Source organism: Cryptotermes secundus, unplaced genomic scaffold (genome assembly GCF_002891405.2).
Source record: "Cryptotermes secundus unplaced genomic scaffold, Csec_1.0 scaffold209, whole genome shotgun sequence".
Lineage (NCBI taxonomy): Eukaryota > Metazoa > Arthropoda > Insecta > Blattodea > Kalotermitidae > Cryptotermes > Cryptotermes secundus.
Genome location: NW_019727789.1, coordinates 2,204,034 through 2,226,314, shown reverse-complemented (window position 1 = coordinate 2,226,314; position 22,281 = coordinate 2,204,034). Strand labels below are relative to the sequence as shown.

At 43.7% G+C, this 22,281-nt stretch overlaps 1 protein-coding gene across 4 annotated transcripts in view; it reads left to right on the top strand.

Annotated features, from left to right (window-relative positions):
• LOC111864960 overlaps positions 1-22,281 on the top strand; it is a 239,888-nt gene that overhangs the window by 114,384 nt on the left and 103,223 nt on the right. The window lies entirely within an intron of this gene.

The window sequence follows — 22,281 nt, the reverse complement described above, 5'->3', positions numbered from 1 at the left end:
TTCCTTGAAATAGCTCCTTAATTATCCTCACGAGGCCGAGTGGACACCGTTCCAGACCCACTACTTCTCAGAAAATATGGTAGTGCCAGGAATCGAACCCGGACCCCTGGATCTGTAGCCAGTAACTCTGACCACTAGACCACAGAATCTATCTCCTCCTTGTAATAGCTAGTAGCACTGATATATAACTTCCTCTTTCAATGGGCTAATCAGACTCTTGAAACAAACAAAATATCCAACCTCTGTGTAATAACGTTAACACTCCGTTACAGCCATAGGATGACTTATTTGTCTGATGTCCGATTTCCTTTGTCGCACAAGCAAATATGACATCTGTGGTTCATGTCACTAAAATCTCCATAGCAACCACGTCAAGAGTCCTTCTGCCCACCTTTTGCTGCACAAGCTGAGTGCACGTCACAAATAAGACGCTTTCTTCTTACATTTGTTTTGTTCGGACAGTAAAGTAAACGGGTTTTCTTGTGGTTAATTAGGCATCATGCCATCGAGACAGCAGAGGTATACTTCATAAATCGTTGGTGTAGCCGTAACACTTCAGACATGAATTCTGGAGCTACTAGGATCGAATCTCGGAACTGAGGTTTTTAATATTTTCCTGTAGTTTCTCCATTTAAATTCCTGGGTAGTTAGTATCTTTATTATGACACGATTTCTTTCTTCCACCGCCTCTGTGGCTTAGTGGTCAGAGTTCCTGGCTACAGATCCAGAGGTCCGGGTTCAATTCCCTGCGCTACCAGATTTTCTGAGAAGTAGTGGGCCTGAAACGGGCTTCACTCAGCCTCGTGAGGATAATTGAGGAGCTATTTCAAGGAAATAGCGGCTCCGGTCTAGAAAACCGAGATTAACGTCCATGGGGATTCGTTGCTCTGATCACGCGACACCCTCTATGCGCTAAATTTGGCACTAACTTCGCCAACAAGCGGCGGTAGCTCGGTCGGTATAGTTCGCTTGCGGACTGCAGGCCACGGAGTTTGTTTTGCTTCCTTCCTTATCCTTTCCAATTCATCAATCAATCTACCTTTACGCTATATAGTCTACAAGTGGATACTGGCAGTGTCGGTAAATACATTAAAACAGTGAACGTATTCCTGATGTCGGATGTAGAGGGAGGTGAAAGTCAGCTTCAGTCTCCAGCCGTTTTACCTCCAAAGAAACAGCTCCCGGTTTTCTGTTAGATAGACGCCCGGGTGCCTGACTTGTGTTAGGAACCGAAAACTGGCTCCTCTCTCTTTCAGCCCGTAACTTAATCATAATACCGAATAATATAGTACGAGTGAGAGTCAGTAAATAGATCACAAATGGACGTAATACTTAAAACGTTTATATTTGAACCTGGGAAAAACACTTATTTCTCGACATATCCACCAACACTGATACAGTCGTCCCGTCCCATCGCGTACGTCGAATCCCAAACTTTTGACTGTTGTCTCAGCCACTCCCGCACCTCCGTTTCAACCGCTTCATCAGCAGCGAAATGTTTGCCACGTTTCTGGGCACAGCTGTGAACTGCTTTACACGACAAAAGTTCCCAGCTTAAACAGGAAACATTTCTTTATGAATATCCTTTGCAGTGAGTCCTTTTGCCCACAAAAAAAAAGTGCGGAACCGAACGCTGCTCCTCAGTAGTACAACGAAGCACGGTCGCCATTTTAACTACTGAAACAAGCCTCTGAACATGAGCATGCGCCACAGCAACATGGACTGTAATTAAGCTGGGATATGCTGCTACCTAATGATAAACGTAGAAAACAGATTAGTCCATTACAGCTGCTCTACTTCCATTTGTGACATATTTACTGACTCTCCCTTGTATTGTAAGGTGTATAATGATGTAACATTTGTTTAACTGTAACCGGCTTTTTAATTAGGGATATCTGCATATTAAGGGCAGGAGAACTTTCCAGGAAAGAATAACTTGTTAGACCTAGGCATAAAATGGTAGATAATATTAAATTGGTTTATAGAAAGAGAATATCAGGGTCCAGTGGTAGGAGTTTGTGAACACAGTGATGGACTGTCGGGTTACATCAATGCATGGAATATCTTGACTAGCAGAATAACAGTCACCTCTACAAGATGGCTTCTGGCCTTTGGAATTAGTTACTTATTTTTCACAATTTGCGTTAGCATGAAAGGTGAGATCTGTTTTCAGCATATCCTGTCACTGAATATAATTCCGTCGTCTAGGCCAGTATTCGTATATATTAAAAATACTGCATATCCGAGAAATGGTATTTACGCAGGTTTAAAATTATCCCTGTAACAGGCCGTGGAGGCCCATTCTAACCGTCCAGCCGTTATGTTTGGCGCCACCTCCTCTCTAACCGTCCTTTTGGCCCCTTGGTTGCTGGTTGCAGCTGCTCCTCTAGACGTTCCTTCTCACCTGTTGTTTCTCCGAGTTTGCAGGTTGGTGCTGCGTCCTTCTTATCCAGTTCTTCCCTTTTTGTTGGTGTTGTGGATATTTGATGTTTGCGGGATATTGATTACATGAATGCTGGGCGCCAGTAAGCTTACTATAAAGGCTTACTTTTCAGGAGAAAGGGGGAATGAACCGGAAACTACAGGTGATAGGTACCGCATTCGCACTAGAGCGATGAGATTCTGACTCAGGGTGCACACAGGCCTCGCGTTAGCGGGAAAGATAAAGAGTGTTTATAGCTAGGCACTACCACACACACTGTTTAATGAGCACTTTTTGATATTCAGGTGACAGCACTTGCCCTCAATCCCTTAAACAAACTTGAAATAACCCAAACTTTTGCGACCGGATCCCTGGCTAGTTATTTAGCGACTGCTTTTAGTACAACACGTAGAAGTGATTACACTTTCACTTAAACTTTTAAGCCAAATTAAGATTCACACTAATTTTTGCGTCTAATTAATTTTGCCTTCTTATTCAGAGATTGTTCCAGTAACACACATAAACATAATTTAGTTTTTAACTTTGACTTTCGAACCAAGCTGCCAGTGATGCTAATTTTTCGGCTGTACACTTGGAGAGTTGTTCAGAGACTCCTTTTAGCAGACTGACTCTGTTTTGAAGCAAGAAATCCTCACAGCTTCAGCTCCGCCTCCAATTTACTACCCTAATTTCGGCTGATTGGAACAATTCGAATTTAGGAAGTTAACCATAATTCTCACTGCTCCAATCACCTAGCTTTAATTTGTGACTTTGGACCTTAAAGTCCTAACGTCGTTTTTGACAGCTGCTTGAAAAATTATACGAGTAGCGTGGGTTGCGGGCCTTCCCACTTTTGACTTACGGGGTTCAAAACCTGTCAAGTATAACTTTACCAAAGGATCCCGCCGGGCAACTTTCGAACTGAATTTCCAGGAAAAGTCTGCGGGGTGCTTCCTGCCTGGTCTTTGTAGCAGTGAAGCAGGCCCTATTCCTGAAACCAAGAATCGGGCTAAGTCACCCTTGAATGTTCCTTACTACATCCTATGCTTAATTACCATAAAAAGAAATCTTGATTACAAATAAAGCTGGTGGTGTCAGTGGCACGGCTCCACCCTACGGCTGTGGGACGTCGAGGCTCCCACATTTTCTAGACACTCGGCTCACAGATGGCCGTGAGGTCTGCTTTATTTGCCGACAGGCCGTCCTTTACCCCCAGGAGGTTTCTGGTACTCATTCCTGGTAGAGGCTGAGTCTGCCCCAAGGTCATAATGCGACGGGAAGTATTGGGTAAGAAAAGTAAAACTATCCCTGTAACAGGTTGTGAAGGTCCATAGGGGTGTGAGAGACGTCGAGGTTCCCATATTTTCTAGACAGTTGGCTCACAGATGGCGGTGAGGTTGTCAGCCGTACGCTCCGACCGCCCTTTACCACCAGCAAGATTCCTGGTACTCATTTCTGCTAGAGGCTGAATCGACCCTAGGACCATAATTCGGCTGGAAGGGTTAGCTCAATTGAAAAATCGAATGACATCGGGATTCTACCCCGTGACCTTCCGGCTTGTAGCATAGTGCCTCAACCAACTACGCTACCGTGGCAGGTTTACAGGACATTATAGTCTTGCTGCAAATAAGAGCAGAGTGCTAGTGCATATTCCTGAAGGCCTCGCATAATTCAAGGAAAGTTCTAAAGCACATACGTAAGTCTTGCCTATTTGGGACAGGGGTGATGGGGGATTCGCATTATTTCGAACTTTACACATGAAGTGTGACTTCATTAATATTTTTTATATCGCACTATTTCAGATGCGCATAATATGCGATGGCACCATATTCAGTGCGGTAACGTGTCTTGCTGATCAGCTGCTAGTTGGAAGGCCAGTATCAGCTTTTCCTTACGATCTGAGTTGGGAAGTAATCTTGTTATTGTTGGGTGTTCTGGTAGAGAGTTACCGACTTTCGAAGAAACGTCGATGAAGGACTACTACACGTCACCCCAACAGTCATATCCCTAGTAACCAAAAGCCTTTCTTGAATGGCATGTTGGCACGTTTCCCAGATATTTGACGCACGCACGCACGCACACCCACACAAACCCTAGAAGAACGTCCCAAATGAATTTAATGTGGCAACACACACATACGATCCCGACTTTGCTGTTTAAAGCGATTTCTGTGTTGTCAGCGTAGGGAGCCTGCATCATGATGATTAGACTACCCACATAACTACTGCGACAAATAAGTTGCCCAACATGCAGGCGCTTCTGTCTAGTGTTAAATCGCAAAAGTGAGTCGTAGGCTACCGGAGTCTGTTGTGACCTGCTGAAGCTCTGTGGTCATGTAGTTGTCGCGAACTGAAAAATAGTTTAATGGTAGGGTTGAACAAACACAAGAAACAGAGAACTGACTGGTAGAACATCACTGAAATTTGTACTCTAATTAGATACACATATTTTCCAGACGTTTTACTTGCGGTTTTAAATGTCCCATTGGTCTTGATGTTTATTTATTTATTTATTATTATTATTATTATTATTATTATTATTAGTAGTAGTAGTAGTAGTAGTAGTACAAGAAAAACAATTCGTAGTGTTCGAGTGTATAAAAATGTATGACAAGGAATAATATATGCAGGACACATATTTATCATTGCATATGTAAATCTGGGTTTGCAAAGCTAATAACGTTGGAAATAAACACTTGGCATAGAGTTGACAACTGTTACTTGTTAAATATGCACAGCTCGGAGACATGCTGGAAACAGAACTTACAAGCTCAAGGAGTTAGTTTTAATACATTTGACCATATTTTGACATTAGTGGTAAAAAGTAAGTAAAGCTATCCCTATACCAGGCCGTGAAGGCCCGTAGGGCTGTGAGACGTTGAGGGTCCCACACTATCTAGACAATCGGCTCAAAGATGGCGTAAGGTTGTCAGCTTTACTCCCCAGGAAAATTATTTAATTAATTCCTGGTACTCATTTCTGTTAGAGGCTGAGTAAACCCCAGGACCTAGTACGGCTGGAAGGATTAGGCCAACTGAAAATATTCCAATTACCTCATCGGGATTTGAACCCGCGACCTTCCGGCTTAAAAAAATCGATGCAGCTCGATGTGAGATATAGGAAAACAAGAAAAAACCGCGAGACAGCTCCTCAGTTCCCATTGGCCCGATCACAGAACAGAGTGAGCCAATGGGAACGCAAGACGTCTTAAGATTCTCAGAATAAGTAGCTGTGGTTACATGATCCAGCGTAAACCGATTGGTCTTTGTAACGGAGGCCCATTGTGTGTGTGTGTGTGTGTGTGTCTGCTTTTTTTATAAAGTACTGACAAGGGTATAAATACTTAGATGGATTTTAGTCTTTAGAGGGTTTACCCGATAGATTCCTCTGTGGAATTACGTAACATATACTTGATGTTTTCATTTTTCCAACATCTTGAATTTTTTACTATCGAATGTAGCAATATCTGTACACCTATTTCGTAATCTTAAAGCTTCTAGTTCTACTCTCGGCCCGTATGCTGACTACCGTGACCTCACAAATCCGTGATATCCGTGAACCCCTCCGGACATATGCTAGGATATTGCTTTCGGATAGTTCACGATCATTTAGGGACGCTTTGGACTCTTTTAATTTACAGTCGAAGTGCCATTTGAAGTACAACTGAAGGTCATCGTTTCTTATTTAACGACGTTTTATTTATGAGAGCGCCGATCACAGTGGACGCACAGCCTAAGGCATGTATTGTCTTCGTTCGCTCGGAAGCCGGGGTCGTTGGTTCGAATCCAACTCAAGGCATGGATGTTCGGTGTGTGTATGCGTTTTTCGGTGTTTGTGTTGTCTTGTGTTGGGTAGAGGCCTTGCGACGAGCTGATCACCCGTCCAAGGGGTCCTACCGTCTGCAAAGAAAATGATTCATGAAACTAAGAAATCAGCTCATGTTGCAAAGTGGGAGCGAGAGGAAAAAATTTAAAATAAAACTTCACTGCTTTTTATAGTGTCTTCATCTTCAGGGTCGAAGAGTAAACCAAGAAGGTAAGTTTGCTTGGCTTACTCTTCAACCCTGAAGATATAGCCAGAACATTTCACCGCGAAACGTCTGTGAACTTCTACCTGACTAAATGGCGTCACTTCCCAGAAGATGGAAATACATTTATAAGGGTAATTTACTCGAGAAAAGTTTAAGCCATGCCGCACTACGAGGGAAATACAAGACGTATGTATACAATTTTCATTGCAAATGCTGATTTAGGAGAATGAAATGTAAATTGAATGATCATATTGTCGCGTATCCCGGTTACGTGGATAATAATTAATGGGTTCCGGATTAGGTGAATCGATTTATTGGAGAGTCACCAGTCGTAACTACAAATAATTGTAAGACTTAAAAATTACTGGAGCAATAAAACATACATAAAAACTTCACCACTTCAACTCTTGGATGCTCCTGGAACGAATTCGGTGATTTAAGTCTGTACGAAGCCTGGTCCAATGTCTTAATTCCGCAATTCCGCAATCCCGCAATTAATTAATTAATTAATTAATTCTGAGCTTGAATGTTATATCACGACCGATGGTCAGTCGGCCAGTTTGTCTTGGAATAAAGCACCCATCTGGGGCTTACGACCAGATTTTCACTACAGTCAGACAGTTGCGGGTTTGTTAATGTGGGGCGCTCTCTCTGACGAGAGGACGGGTCTGTCGTTTACAATTGCTGCTGGCCCTTGCCAGCGCAGGCTTTCTCGAGTCCGAGTTTTAAGCAACTCGTGACCATATTTTACTGTCTCAGATTCGAGACTTCCCTTTTCGACGCCTCCTACGACTCGCAGGGCTACTGTGAGATATTCGGCCCCGCCTCCACACGGGGTTTAATTAATTCGTCTGGCAAATTCTCTTGTTACAATGTTTCGGCGATCCGCGTGGGAGTCACCTATTTCAACAGTACAGTAATTGCATTCTTAGTCGTTACTGAGCTTTTGAAGAGTTCTTTGCCGTAGATATCGGTTTTTAACCAGTTAAAGTTACACTGCATGTATCAAAACCCTAGTAATCGAAGTTCTATAGTTGACTGTGTTACCTAGCAACTGTGTTTACTGAGTCGTTGCCTAGCTATACATGTTGCAGTGTGATAACTGATGTCAGTGATAAGATTCCAACGGTTCGGAATAGAGTTGATTTTTAGTTGCTGGCTTCATGATGACTGTTTCCATAAACACAGTTCAAATCTTGAACATGCGATTACATTTCAGTTGCTTCAGGACTTGTAAGACAGTTGTTTGTTAGATCCTAAGAGAGTGAAATGCGATTTGGGTCCAGAATGTTGCCCTGGAGCCTGATTTCGTCTTTTAGTGCGCGAAATATTTCTAATACTGGCAGTGAGAGGTCCTTACGAGGCTCAATGCCGCATGCCTTGCAGATGTTGCCATGCTCCAATCCAATGCTTCATCGCTTCTGACGCTTTTATCCGTATGTGGTCCTCGCACTGAAACGTTTTGTACCGCATCTTCTAATACGTCCACTCACATTGACAGTTCACAATTTGCTCTATTGAGAGGGTCCAATATAAATGCTAAATTGGTCGGGTAACCAGATAAACAGAAGGTTTGTTACATTTCAGTTTAACGGCCGCGTTGGAGTTGGTGCTAATACACCTGCCCTCTGATTTTCTTCCTTCAGTTTGTGTTTTCGCAAGTAAAACGTTAAAGTTGTCCCTCTAATTGAGTAAGGAGCTCCACTGTTCTTGATTTCGGCACTAGATGAAGGTGAATGGTCAGTTTCACGCTCTTGCCACATTACCTCCGGCAAAAGAGCCCCCGGTAGCCATTGTATACGAAGCTTGGTGGGCCCCAGAGCCAGTCAGGACACTGCTGAATAAAGAAAAATCTCTTTCGTCTTCCAGAAATTAGGGAGCTGGGATAGCTCAGTCGGTATAGCAATTGGCTATGTGCTGGACTACCGCGGAGTCGGAGTTCGAATCTCGATAGAGTCAAGAATTTTCTCTTGTCCACGTCGTCCAGATCGGCTCTGAGGCCCACCCAGCCTCCTAACCAATGGATACCGGGTGAATAAAACGGCCGAGGCGTGAAGCTGACCACTCACCTCCAACTGTCAAGAAAACGTGGATATATACGTATATCCACTCTCCCATACGTCTTTATGGCGTAGTGCTTAATTAGTTAAGCACAGGGAAAATTTTACCTTTTACCTGCTGGAAATTGAACCTCGGCTGTTCCAGCCCATAGTCCGTAGCAATACCGACTGAGCTATCCAGACACCGCGTTTCAAAAGTAATAAAATAAGAGAGAGATCAGTATCTTGAAGTATCCGCGCACGAACATAACCAGATTTTTAATATTTAATGTGTGGCAAAATACCACCTCTGTGGTCTAATGGTCAGAATTCCTGCATACAGATCTAGAGGTCTGAGTTCGATTCCCGGCGCTACCAGATTTTCTGAGAAGTAGTGGGTTAGGAACGGCGTCCACTCAGCCTCGTGAGGATAATTGAGGAGCTATTTGAGATAAACAGCGGCTCGGGTCTAGAAAACCGAAAATAACGACCTTGGGGATTCGTTGCGCTGACCACGCGACACACACTATCCGCTAAAGTTGGCACTAACTTCGACCACAAGCGGCGGTCGCTCGGTTGGTATAGTTCTCTTGCGGACCCAAGCCACGGAGTGTGTGACAAAAGCGTTTTGTGCGGCCTTTTACAGGAATCGAGCTATCCCGACAATGCTAATATTCTTGTATAAGGCAAACAGTTCTCGAAATGTCAGTTCGGAAAGTGTGGGAGTAGCCATCCTGGCCTGGTTTTTAATAGCAGTTGTTAACACAGCCAAGATTCCAGAGAACGTTGAAAGAACGAAGGGGAAAATAACGGAGAAGAGAGAGAGAGATGGAAACAAAGGAAGGAAAGTGAGAAACTAAGGAGGAAATAAAAACGTAAAAGGTAAATTTGTCCCTGTGTCTAACCAATTAAACACTACTCCATGAGGGCGTAAGGGAGAGTGGGTGTATAGATCCACGATTTCTTGCCACGGCACTAGTTGGAGGTGAGCCGTCAGCTTAACATCCCGGCCGCTTTACCCCCGGGGAAATAGCCCCCGGTACCCATTGGATAGGAGGTTGGGTGGAACCCAGAGCCCGTCTGGACGACGTAGAAAGGAGAAAATTCTTGACCCTACCGATGCTCGAACTCCGACCCGTCGGTCGTCTAGCTCGTAGCCAGTCGCTATACCGGCTACGCTTCCCGGCTGCTCATAACGACTAGAAGAGTCCTGATAGCTAGATGTGAGGCTACATGACGACGTTCTTCAAGGAACACGCTGAGAGCATGTTCAAGTCCGATGACGCGCGAGTGTAAGCGGATTACGAAATGATGTTCAGTATGCCGGGGTAGGTCCGTACCGTAGGGTAGGATGAGTACTGAGGTAGATGACCTTCACCAGTGCTTGACCGCGCAACTCGCTGGCCAAAACAAAGCGCGTGACGTGATCAGGTCACGGTCACGATCATGATCATACTATGAAATAAGCGTTCCTCCAGCACCAAAGGATATTTAGGTATTTTTGGTGCCAGGTGGCCCCACTACAGTTTTCCGGATGTTACGTATAAGCTGTCGGCTTATACACAATTCCTTTATAAATTCAGTAAATTTATACTTTTTTCTTTAGAACATGTTTCGGCCCGTTATGGTCATCATCAGGTAAATAATTTTTACATTCAGACTCAATTTTTTTTCCCAGATGTTTGTCCCCCTACAGTAGTAAATCACACATAGTATCAGCCCCCACACAGTTACTCGTCCAAGACACAACACCATCCGCAACACGGTGATTAAAACACCAAATTTAACCACAAGCACTGTTACAGTACACACAATAATATATGATAGGAAAGTTTTTCGTATTTCAGTTTCACTACACACAAAAATAATGCGCATATATGAAAGCCAGCACACCGTAAGACAACATACATACATACCGACCACCTCCACGCCTGCCGATCACAGTGGCTGCCGGGTCCAAGGCCTGAACTGTTTCGCCCCCTCGAACACTGGGATCTTGGTTTCCAATCCCACTCGAGACACGGATGTCTGTGTGCATTTATTGTGTTTGTGTTGTTCTGTGTGTATGTAGGGCCCTTGCGACGGTCTGATCCCCCGTCCAAGGAGTTCTACCGACTGTGTATAGCTTAAGAAACTGATAGATAGATAGAAGAGAGGTAGGTAGGTGGGTAGTTAGGTAGGTAGAGAGTTTAAACCTGCTCTGTATATAGATGGGAGGCTTAAATTTAACATCTGCAGTATTACATCGGCAGAGCTACTATTCTACATGCCGGAAGGTCGCTGGTTCGATTCCCGATGAGGTCATTGGATTTTTTTTTCTTTCAATTAACCTACTCCTTCCAGCCTCACTATGGCCTTGGTGTCGACTCAGCATCTAACAGAAATGAGTACCAGGAATCTTCCTGTGGAATAAAGCGTGGCCGGCGCTTAAGGCTGACCTCACCGCCATCTTTGAGCCGATTGTCTAGAAAATGTGGGAGCCTCAACGTCTCACAACCCTATGGACCTCCACGGCCTGTTAGAAAGATAGCTTTACCTTTTATTTGTTATCAATTTATTTATTTGAAACAAAAATCTGGTTAACTAGTAATGTTTTCGTTGTGGCTCTTATGACACGTCGTTGGTTCTCTGAAGCAGATCCTATTTGTATAACATTTTGGAACGTAATATTAATGTAAATAACATTTAAGTAATAAATTCCTACCTCACAGTAAACACACTGCGTCTCCATTAGAGATACCAATCTGTTAATGCCGTTTAAAGAAATCTGGTTGTAATTGTCAGAATCGTGTTAAATACATTAATACATTCTGTGAAGAGAAGCGCAGATTTTTTCTAATGTTGAAGCTCGTGGTACATATAGAAATCAATGTGCTGTGAGGTATTAAGATCCTCGCACGTGTATGTTGGCAAGAAAGGGCGAAATGCTATGACTACGCAGTACCAATATGCTTCGTCTGACATTCTTGTTGGCATGGAAAGTGCTGTCGTATAGATCGTGTCCGATTACATTCAGTTCTGCACAATCATATAGACTATACCGAGGCAACGGAAAGGTGTTCCGTGTATCGACCCCGCCCCCTTCCACGGCTCCATTCAACTCTTACCGCTCTAACTTAATTACCTATATTCCCCGAGTCTTCTAGCCATTTTGTAAAGACGACTGCCAGTAATGTTAACAGTAGGATAATATCCGCCAGCCACAAACGCTTTGCGCAAGAAAACATAGGCCAAGGGAATTCGTTGGTGTGACTTACCAGTTCGACTTTAGACCCTTCTTGCATGTAAAATAAATTATAAGGACGTGTATTTGCGTCACATTGAATACCAAAACCGCCAGGCAGGAAACGTTAATGGTAACGTTGCATTCATTCATCAGTGGTTCTACAGCACTTTGTTAGGTCCTGGCCTCTTCTTCAGTTTCGTAATCTTTTTTTTTCCACTGACGGTAGGACTCCTTGGAGCCGGGATAGCATAGTCAGTATAGCGACTGGCTACGGGCTGGACGATCGAGGGATCGGAGTTCGAGTCCCGGTAGGGCAGAGAATTTTCACTTCTCCAATCGTCCAGACCGGCTCTGGGAACCATCCAACCTCCTATACAATGGGTACCAGGGACTCTTTCCCGGGGTAAAGCGGGCGGGGCGTGAAGCTGACCACTCACCTCCAGCTAGTGCCGAGGTCAAGAAATTGTGAATCTATACATCCACTCCCCCATACGTCTTCATGACGTAGTGCTTAATTAGTTAAGCACAGGGACAACTTTACCTTTACCTTTTGGTAGTACTCCTTGGACGGGGGATGAGCCCATCGCAAGGCTACTACATGTACACAGGACAACACGAACACGGACACGGACATCCATGTCTTTAGTTGTGGTAAGGTTACATTGGACATAGAAAATATAGAAAGAACATGCAGATGCCAGTACCACGTGGTCTTTAACATGCCTGGGGAATGCATAGAACTTGACGATTGTTTGGAATTGATTTTCTCGCTGTACTGATCTTTGACAGTGCTGTTTTGGGCGTTTCACATTATAGTTTGCCCGTAGCCGTCGCTATACCGACTGAGTTAGATGAAGACGATCAGTTATAAATAACTGAATAACGTATTGTGACATGACACCTGAAAGCCGGAATAGCAAAGCTTGATTAGACGTTCATTGCTAGGCAACTACTTGGTACATACATTCCCGCGGGCAACGAATACGAAAGCAACAGTGGAGTAACTTCCGTTGCTAGTGAACGACGCTGCAAATACGGATTCCCAAAAATAGAGGGGCTGTGTTTTCTGTGTTATCCGTGCAAGGTGGTTATAAATAAGAGTTCAGTTGAGAAGAATCGAGTCGAGTTTCGAGACGCCAGCCTGCCAGGATATGAGCTTGGGATCACAGGAATTAAATTGAGTCGCGTCTACGGAATTTTTAGTTGCAGAATAATGACAGGGAAGGAATTAGGCTGTGAAAAGACGACTTAATGTGTGATATGAAATGACAGTGAGACTGTTATGAAATCCGTTGCCAGGATACGACTAGTGAAGACCGAGAACCCTAGTGCCTATGTAACGGTGAACTGTAAAGTGCGTGGAAATAGCAGTAGGACTATAATTGCCTGTAGTCCCGAGTTTAATGTATAAAGTGTCGATCAATCCAATCCAGAATCCGTCTATAAGTCACGCACGTGACATTACAAACTAACTCTTCACCCTCTTATTTCATTCGGCCTGTTGTAACTGACATTGCGTGCTTCTCGAAACGTCGCGGGTTAGTGGTTAATCTTGTTTCTTAATAGAGAAGCATGCTGATCAGGGCTGGGAGCGGGAGTAGATGCCGGTAGACCCTTCTGCTTACTCTCAGAACCCTTAATTTTGAAGAAGCTACGTGACGTCATAACTATTCATGTAGGAACAAATTCACAAGCTGTGCTGTAACAGTTTTCTTTTAATATTTCTCGGCCTTTCACTGAGCCTTGCGTGTACCGGGGACCATTTTCTCAGGTGTAAATCGACAGGGGAGTGAGGCTGACCACGGCCGTATCCTGTTGCAACACCGACTTGAGCTAGCCCGGCTCTAAGAGAGAAGGCAGAAATGAATTTTCTTTTAGATGAAGTTGGAACCCACAGTTTGTCAGTACGAATACTGAATAGACGCGTGGGCCGGGTCCATTCGTCGTAGCACGTTGAGAAGTCCTAGCGAGTGGGTCACGTGACTGTATTACTGTAGTATTTGATGAGGATAATGCCCCGCGCCGTGAATGCTCCCACGACGGAGCCCCCGGCTGGTGTAGCCTCGCAGTCTGGATTCCATCATGTCAGGGTGATGCCTTCACGACTGGCTTCTCACCTGTTCTTGTAAGCTTCTTAGCAGGGAGTCGTGGAGATTCAGCAATGAATGACTAAGGGTTTAAAAATCGTTGAAAATAATGAAAGAAACATTAACTTTTTAGAGGCGAAATACGGTAGCTTTGCGAGCGCATGCTCAGGCAGACGAGTCGCACAGCCCTCTCTTCAAGTCGGCCCCACTCATAACGCATAAGTTCTCATCATGGCTGCCCTGTACAGAAAGCTTAATGTAAGCTAACAGTAAACCTTTCCCTGAGCTTAAGTAAGCTCCACGCTATGAAGATGAAGGCGAGAATGGTCATCCTCATGCCCCGGCCGTTTAATCCCTCGGGGATAGAACTCCGGTAGAGTACCTATTGCATATGAAGCTCATTAGGCTCACAAACTATTGATATACTATTTTTAGGATCAAATAAAGATGATGCGATGGACAATTCATGTAGTATGCATGAGAGCGTTGAGAAATGCATGCAGAACTACAACCAACTACACGAAGCACACCCACGCCGCCGAAGATTATTCTAAAAGATCTCAAAAGGAGATCGAAACCGTTTGTACTGATTTTAATAAGGCGACCTATTTTCATTTGAATTTTAATTGCAATTTAATTTTAATTTTAAAATCGAGACAGTCAGTGCAGTGAACGGTTCAGCATAACGAGGATACCTGTTGATTGCCGTATGCTGCCGAAACGTGTCGTGAGTAAAGATTAAAGTGACTGTAACACCCCTGTGCTGCATTGTGACGGAAATATATATTGATGAAATAATGCATACAGAATTTTGGCTGAACATTTGGAGGGGAGACATGGGCACAGGTGGGAGGATGGTATTAAAATGTATGTTAAAGAGAGATGACGGTGAGAGCTTGAATTATATTAATTTATCTCAAGACAGGGACAAGTCATGGGCTTTTCAACACGATGATGAACTTCTGGGGCCCATTAAATACAGTTTAGACCTGTTTTTCAATAAAAATACCCGTTCAGTTCACAGAAAATAAATATCGGCAGATATTTGGTTAGAACTTTTCAATTTTGGAATTCAACAGTATCCTCCCTGTCTAATGTTTCACACTTTTTGTAATTCCATTGCATACGAACTTTCTCATGACTTAATAGCTTAATGCTAGTACTTTAGTATGCCGTATATATTTTCGATGCGATTTCACCAGAGTGACCAACATACACATTTTATAAGATTATCTCTTGCGTAAATAAATAGTACTTTCGAAGTCAGGAAGAGCGTAACTTTCATTCCCTTGTCAGGTTATAATCTCACCTCTCGTGAAAGTAGTAGATTGTATGTAATCAAAATCTATCTTTCTAGAAGAATTGTGGAAAAAGCCGTAATGTAATACTTCAGAAACAACGGGCATTACGGTGTGTCATTTAGTTTCTCAGATCGATAGATTTCGTATAATTGCGTTGAGTGCGCTAACGGTAAGGTGTAATGAAGGGTTACATTTCGGAAACCCCGAGGCAGCTGAGCTCTGAATCTGTTTCTGTATGTGTCGTCGGATAACCTGCATGTATACTCCATACTGTGCTAAATTAAGCACCAGGAAATGAAAAAATCACGATTATATTAAAAGAACAGGAAGCAAATATTGAAATTGCAGCAGTAAAGATTTTGAGTTTACACAAGGAAGACGCCGTGTGGAGGCTTTGCGAGAAGCAGAAGGTGACGAAACGGGTACCTAATGTCTGGGGGTATAACGGGGCCATCCTGTCACTATTGGACGTAAATACAGAGACCGGGCCCTCCAGGTTGGCGGTTACACGCAAGGATGACGACCTTGATCTGTAAAAGAAATATTATTGCGAAATCCAAAGAAGCGAAAACTTGATGGTCTAATTCAAGAAAAATCTGACAGAATCTTCTAAGAAAGGCAATGGCCCAGAGAAAGGCTGTTTTGCCAATGATGGTGATGCATGGTACACGAGGAAGGACCAAATAGGAAATAGTAAAATTAGGGAAGAACTGAACGTTATCAAAGCAGTAAAATCCTAATATTCGATTCGCAGTTGAAACATCACGTTCTGCATATGGTAGATAGGCGAATTCCGAAGACAAATTTAACATGCAGCCTAATAAGTCACCGAAGTATAGGGCGCCCACACTTCAGATGTTAGGACCAGCATACTCTTCAAGAGGTCGGAACAGACTAAGCACGGCCTAATCTATGATGGTGATGATGCAACAAAGACGTACGGAGGAGTGGCGATACAGCTACACGCGTTCTTACTCTGATAATAAGTAGATGGAGGTGAATAATGGGCCTTATCCCTGGGGGGCAAAGCCCCCAGGATCCATTAGGTAGGAGGCTAGGTGGGTCCCATAACCAGTATGGACACGAAAAAAAAAAGTGACACTACTCCTGGGCTTTAGTGACTGAAGCACTACGCCATGAAGACGTATGGGGGAATGGAGGTATAGCTCCACCATCCTTGACCTCGGCGCTAGATGGAGGTTAATGGTCAGCTTCACGCCCCGGAGAAACAGCCCTCGGTACTCCTAGGACAGAAGGGGGGTAGATCTGGTGTGAAAATTATGGATGAAAGAAAAATCCGTCTCTGTTGGGAATCGAAACCCGACTCCTCGGTCCCCAGCCCGTATCCTGGTCGCTATACCGACTGATGAGCTATCCCGGCTCCCTGCCTGGACGCGGTGATGAAAGAAAGATCCATGCCCCTTGGCGTCGGCCACCCATCCACCCTCGTAGCCACTGGGTATCAGCCACTCTTTACTTTGGGCTGAAGTGGCCAGAGCGTGAAGCTGACCACTCACCTTCATGTAGAGCCTATGTTAAGAATACATCAAACTCTGCCTCCCCTCCCTTCTAAGTCTTCATGACGCGGTAATTGCTTAAGCAAAGGGAACGCTTTGCATTTACACAGTTCTCTACGGTAAGCGTTATGCAGAGGAACCGCTTGGAAGAGGCGTAGATTGAAGGATGATATTAATATGGCTCGGAATCGGCTTTAATGAACGCATTAATGAATTATCTGGGTTAATAACAGCAATTAGATACTTAGCACCTGATTTAGTAGCCCCTGCACCAAAAACGGAGTGAAAAATGAGTTTCTTTGATATACACGTACTCTTCTTTGCATCGTGCCCGAACGCCTTAATTCCCCAACCTGTTCTTGTACGCTAAGGCTGATTATCGTGAAGTAGTACCGCTGATTGCTGTTGGAGAGGGTTGCCTACTTTTGCTTATCTTGAAACAACGACGTAAGCCAGCTTTCTGCCCCAGTTGGCTCGCGGCACACTTCGGCCATCACCCGCCGCGTGTTAACCGGCCTTCTTATGGCTTCGTTACTGATCTGTTCCGGTAATGGAGGGACTAGATTCATCAATATCCCCCCCTACCCCGCTCTAACCCCTTACTGTAGAAGCGCACACAAGAATTTTTACATTTAAACGACCTTGTTGCGGTCGTTGCTCTGGTAAATGTGGAAGAAATAAGTGGGCATTAAAAATCTCTGCTTTCACATGTGTGTGTGTGTGTGTGTGTGTGGAAACATATATTGTGTTTCATTTCTAGCGGTATGCGACAGAACATAGTATTTTTACGTTTTTTAAGAAAATCAACAAAGAATTCTGGACGTAACTAAAGAATGATACTTTTTGTAGGAATTGCTGTTCTGAGAGCGGAGATTATAGGGAGCTCTGTCTTCTGCGGAGGAACATGTCTCCGCCATATTCAGGGTCGAAGAAGATGGAGGCTATGTGTTCCTCCGAAACGTCGGTTGACTTTCAGCAGAATACATGACGTTATATCCCCGAAGATGGAACGTTTTACTTTCCTGTTCGAATGCGACAGTTCTTATTCTGTTAGTGTTATACTCGTACTTAAATAATATAAATTTAAAACTAAGAGATTATTTGCCGGTCACGGTAGCTGAGCGGTCTAAGGCATGCACTGTCTTCACTAGCTCGGAAGCCGGGATCGTGGGTTCGAATCCCACTCAGGGCATGGATGTTTGTGTGCGTTTTTCTGTGTTTGTCTCCAGGTTGCGACGAGCTGATCACTCGCCCAAGGAGTTCTACCGCATGTGTAAGAGCTAGTAAACCGAAGTGAAACGGAGAGTTTCATGGAGGCAGGCCTAGGCCCAAGTTGGGGCTGTAGCGCCACAGAAAAAAAAAGAGATTATTTATAATTAATCTGAGCATGGGTGTGTTTATTGTAATGTTTTGTCGATTTGATTAGTATTGACGAGTAGGACAGATTCACTACTGCAATAAACGGCAGAGGAATTCATCTCTGTTTCACTCCGTATTGCAGTCCCAAGTTTTGTCGAAAAATGTTCTCCCGAGACGTGTTTAGAAGGAGTCAGGTCTGCCGCGAATTTTTATAAGGAATTGTACTCGTATATTTGAACATTATGTTCAGAAAAAAAATATGTTAAATTTAACTATTAAATTTAAAATTTTCTTATTTATTCCGATTTGCGCCTTTTATATTTTTGTGGTTACTGTATACTTCCACACAATTCTTAATATTTCTATAGGGCAAGGATTTATATGTAGATACATATTTATGACCGTTGTGTAATTTCATACACCATTTTCTTCAGATGAAGTTTTGTGATGTTCTGCCACGTGTGTTTGACAGATTTGTATATTCCGTGGGAGAAGAGAGTCTTGGAACAGTGCTCTGGATCGAGCTATCTGTCCAATCCATCTCTCTGTCTATAGACAGCCCTTGTACACCGTTACCGCTCTTTCAGTTCCTTAATCTATACACAGTAGGATTCCTTGGACGGGGGATCAGCCAGTCGCAAGGCCGCTACCTACACATTACAACATAAATACAGCATAAACGCACAGAAATTCATACCTCGAGTGGAATTTGAACTCACGATCCCAGTGTTTGAGCAGGCGAGGACGGTGCATAGCCTTAGACCGTGCGGCCACTGTGATGGGCACTGCCGTAGATAACAGCAATTTTTATCCTTTCAAGCTGTCTTCACAGAAGTTGTCAAGTTCATGGCGTGCATATTTAGTGAAATCATCATTTCCAAGTGTCCTCCAAAATGTGTAATAAATATATAGGAGGGATTCAAAAGAAGGGTAACTAGAAATTAGAACTGTTAAATTTTCCCATTGAAATTTTATGGAGTATTTCTCTAGTTTCTGTAGATAACATTAACTAGCTGGTTTCAGTAATGAAGATGCAGTGTCTTTTTGTATGAGGTAGCCACTAAGTTTTTAAATATTATTTTGATAAATTTGGGGCTTCATAGGTTTAACGCAATGCAGGGCTTCTAATGGCGCTGATCGGATGGATTTCCTTTGTTGGTCCAAGGTTACTGTGACCGGCTCCGTTGCGCTGATAGTCGTATTAACTGAAAGATTCGGATTTTGGAAAGACCCCGTTTTTTTCCTAAATGTGAATCGATTAGAATAATCTCTCTTTTCTCAATCATGTAGCTCTATTTAAATGAACGGTTCGTGAAGACGCGCCGACAAGCGGACATACAAGAGAAGCTTCAGCACCATAGCCGGGGAATCCATCAGACTTCCGCAGTGTCGTATGTCGACACGCTGATGGCTGTCTTTTGGTGGGTTCGAATATCTGCTTATAATGTTTCGGGGTTTCATACAGGAAAGACAAAGCAGCGTAAACTTATATAGCGAAAGCTGTATTACCCGGTAAGGAAGGTAGGCGACCTTGCTAGTCCGACCACTCTTTGCGTGCTGTAGAAACAGAACGTTTTACACGTATTGTATTATTTATAATATATTTAACGATGTTCTTAGCAGGTTAAACTCTATAGCGTCAAATTTAGGATGATTATGGACCGCCTCTATGGTCTAGTGGTCAGAGTTCTTGGCTACAGATCCAGAGGTCCGGGTTCGATTCCCGGCGCTCCCAGGTTTTCTGAGAAATAGTGGTTCTGAAACGGAGTCTACTCAGCCTCGTGAGGATAATTGAGAAGCTATTTCAAGGAAATAGCGGCTCTGGTGTAGAAGACCGAAATTCGGGGGGATTCGTTGCGCTGACCACGCGACACCCTCTATGCACTAAAGTTGGCACTAACTTCGCCGACAAGCGGCGGTCACTAGGTCGGTATAGTTCGCTTGCGGACTAAAGCCACCGAGTTTAGGGGCCGGGATAGCGCAGTCGGTACAGCGACTGGCTACGGGCTGGACGATCGAGGGGTCGGAGGTTAAGTCCCGGTGGGAACAAGAATTTTCATTTTTCCATGTCGTCCAGACCGGCTCTGGGGCCCACCCAGTGGGTACTGGGGGCTCCTTCCCTGGGGGTAAAGCGGCCGGGTTGTGAAGCTGACCACTTACCTCCAGCTAATGCCGAGGTCAAGAAATTTTGGATCTATACATCCACTCCCCAACATGTCTTCATGGTGTAGTGCTTAATTAGTAAGGCACAGGGACAACTTTACTTTTTTCGTGAGTAATTAGTTGGAAAGGATGTGGAAGGCAGCGGTCTTGGCGTGGTTTGAGGCACTCATAAGCGGATCAGTTCGTGTTTGAGGCAGGTCATGACAATTTTTTCCTCAAGTCCCACGGGTTTAGAGATAATTATACAAACGTAGTTTTTGTGCTCACATTACGCCTTGCAGTCTGACAGATTTTTTACTTAGGTTTCGGATTAACGTACTGCCTACATCTTCAGGGCCGAAGAGTAAGCCAAGCAAGTACCCACCAAGAAGCATTATGTATTTTGGTCATCTTGATTCTGACACCGTGTAGTCTGTACGTGGGTGGGGAAGTATACTGCCTTGCATCTTCAAGGTAAAATACATTAACTTGTGTTACCTCGTCCAATGCTTTCAGAATTGTTTTAAAGGCCTCTTCACACCAGCCTTGATGTGTTCTTCATTAGCTTACATTCATCTTTGAAGAATTTCTGCCCATAAAGAAAATGTTATTGTCCTTGCCTCTTCTCTTGCAGTCATATGCTGTTTATGGATTGTAATTATTGTTAGAAAGTAGAGGATGATGTAAGTAAAACGTACAGGTAAACGATGCCCATTGAAACTGGATGAGAAGTCTTGAGTATAACTTTCCAGTTAACCATTAGGTAATGTGTGACGGCCTCTGTGGTCTAGTGGCTACAGATCCAGACGCTCCGGGTTCTATTCCCGGCGCTGCCAGATTTTCGGAGAAGTAGTGGTTCTAGAACGAGATTCACTCAGCCTTGTGAGGATAACTGAGGCGCTGGTTCAAGGAAATAGCTGCTCCGGTCTAGAATACCGAAATTAACAACCGTGGGGATTCGTTGCGCTGACCACGCGACACCCTCTATCCGCTAAAGTTGACACTAACTTCGCCGACAAACGGCGGTCGCTCGGTCGGTATAGTTCGGTTGCGGACTACAGGCCACGGAGTTTGTATAATTGATCCACCGAACGCGTTGGTTTAGAGTGAACGCTGTACAGTAGTACTCGAGAGATGTTTGGTTTCGAATCTTGCCCAGAACAAGGACTATCCTTACTCATGTTTTTTCGTTGTTTTCTTAATTGTCTCCCAAGAAAATGTTGGAATAGTACTTCGATTATGCCACGACTGCTTCCTTTGGCATCCCTTCCAACATATCATCAAAACATTCGATGCTTAGCCTGAGTTACTGATCGTATCGCCACGTAAACTAAAAGTGTGTCGCCCAGTTTACATGTAGAATTCAGTCAGGACTATTTCTGACCAAGATTGTGGTATTCTTAATGCACCTTCTGGATATACAGCTGTAGCAGAAGCGAAGAACATATTGTTTTATAGCAGTGGGGCTATTTGTCGAATTTCTGAATGTGATTCTATTAATTTGAATATTATTGGGATCTAGAACGGAGGACATAACAGAAAGATGGGAAAGGTTTCATAATGAAGAGCCTCTTAGTTCATCTGTCTGTCTGTCTGTCTGTCCACCATAAAACTTTCGCGGTGGGAGACTGAGAAAAAACGCGTTAAACCGTAGTTATATATTAACCTGCTCCTTTATGGTAATGCTTATGAACCGTGTTCTTTTCGGATGTTGCGTGTGCTATTTTTCATCCTGATGTACAGTTGTACTTCATCAGTTGTGTAAGATATATATAACCACTTCTGTGGTTCATTTACGTTACACTGTAGTACATTAAAGATGAGGTTCTAACGGTCGTAAGAAAAGTGTTGTTTTTTGGTGTGTGACGCCGTGTAGTCTGATAGAATTTTACCGACATTTCAAGGAACTTATTGAGTCACCATCTTAAAGACCAAAGAATAAGCCAACCAAGTAGAGCCCTTTGTTTACTTCGACTCTGAAGACGAAGGCAGGACTCTGCTCCGAAACGTCTTTGAACTTCTGGCAGACTACGTGATGTCACATTTTTAGAAACAATACCCGTGGTGTAAACAGAATTACGAAAGTAAATTCAGACTTTTGTTTTTATGTAATTTATCTTAAACATATACAAATAAAGGCTGTTTTTACATTGGTTCTT